We start from the raw sequence: 1882 nt of genomic DNA on the forward strand, positions 1-1882 counted from the left end.
GACCCTGAGATCATGACCTGGGCTAAAATCAAGAGTTGGATGCTCAACCAACTGAGCCACCCAGGCACCTCAAGAATAACATTTTTACATAAGTGAATACAGCTTTCACAAATGAAAAACATAATAGTAAATTTTTTAATGAAGTGGAGAACAACTGATTCAGTTAAAACAGAGGATAATGAAAAGATTAAAAATATGTAAGACATTTCAAAACTTGAATGATGAACGAGAACATTCCAGAAAATGTCTAATAAAAATTCTAGGGGAAAAAAATAAAAGAAAAAAATAAGAGAGGCAATATTTGAGGAGTCAAGGATCAATCATTTTCTATAATTCTCATTATTGTCTAATAAAAGTATAAATGATTACTGTCAGCCCAGAGGCCAACACGGGGCTTGAACCCACAAACTGTGAGATCATGACCTCAGCTGAAACCAAGGGTCAGACATTTAATAGACTCAATTATACAGGTGTCCCAGTTAAATTACTTTTAAGAAAAATTTGTCAATATCTAATAAAGTTGAAGAACGTATATATATATATATATATATATATACTTTCTACAAATATAGATATAGATATTGAAGAATATATATACTTGTACTTTTTAAGAAAAATTTGTCAATATCCAATAAAGTTGAAGAATGTACTTGCAATGTGTGTGTGTGTGTGTGTGTGTGTGTGTGTATATGTATATGAATGTATATGTACTTGTACTTTTCTAATGGGGAGAAAATCTCAGAATAAGTACCCATGCAGTAATGTATCTTGCAGCCTTATCTGTTTTTTCCTTTTACATTTTATGTTTATTTATTTTTGAGAAGGAGAGAATCAGAGTGCAAACAAGGGAGGGGCAGAGAGAGAAGGAGACACAGAATCTGAAGCAGGCTCCAGGTTCTGGGATGTCGGCACAGAGCCCAACCTGGGGCTGGAACTCACAAACCACGAGATCATGACCTGAGCCAAAGTCGGATGCTTAGCTGACTGAGCCACCCAGGCGCCCCGCAGCCTTATTTGTAAAAGGGAAAATACGGGACCCTATTAACTGAATCACTCCCAGGACATCTTTGACACACGCTGCTTCTATACATTAGGAAATGTAAATTCAGTCACCAGAAACTGTATACTACTCAAGAGTTAAAACATTTGACTAAGTTTTATTTGAGGAAAAAGTCCCGTAATTGAGTTCAAAATAAAAAATATAAATTAATAAGCAGAGACATAAATACTTTAAAATACCCTGTCAATTTATAGAGGTCTGCTGAAACAATGTGCTCAAAATAAAGCTAATATGTACCTTTCAGAAGAGTGTCCCATTCCGATCTGGATTCAGAATCAGTTTTGTAGTTACACTATGCACAATTCCAATGGACTTGACTCTTCGATCGGTTCACAAGCTATATATAAACAGTGGATGAGAAGTAAGGGATGAAAATATGCCTACAGAGGAACAGGAGTTTAAGCAGCAAGGGATGACAGCAGCAATAAAAAGCAGACGCATTGACACAAAAGTCTTGTCACTTTGAGTCCCTTAATTTGGAGTTGTACAACTCTGTGGACCCGTTTTTCTTGAAGCCTTCATTATATTACGGTATGGCTTTAAAGTCCATGTTCAGAGTAAATCATTAGCCCACATATCATTTTGTTCCATACGCCGTTTAAGACAGTAGGTTAAGAAGAATGGACTAGAATGTGTAGACACGAAACACACAATTGAAGAAAGATAAATAAAGGGAAGGTTCTTAGAGCTTACGCCAGCAGTGTGAACTCAAGGCATGCTGCTGGGTAGGTTAACTTCAAGAGCCAGATGCCCTTAAAGTTGTGTGATTCTCCTGAAGCAATACCTAGAAGGCAGGGGTGACATCAAGGAGATCAGCTGTCT

Source organism: Panthera onca, chromosome B4, assembly GCF_046562875.1.
Source record: "Panthera onca isolate mPanOnc1 chromosome B4, mPanOnc1 haplotype 2, whole genome shotgun sequence".
Lineage (NCBI taxonomy): Eukaryota > Metazoa > Chordata > Mammalia > Carnivora > Felidae > Panthera > Panthera onca.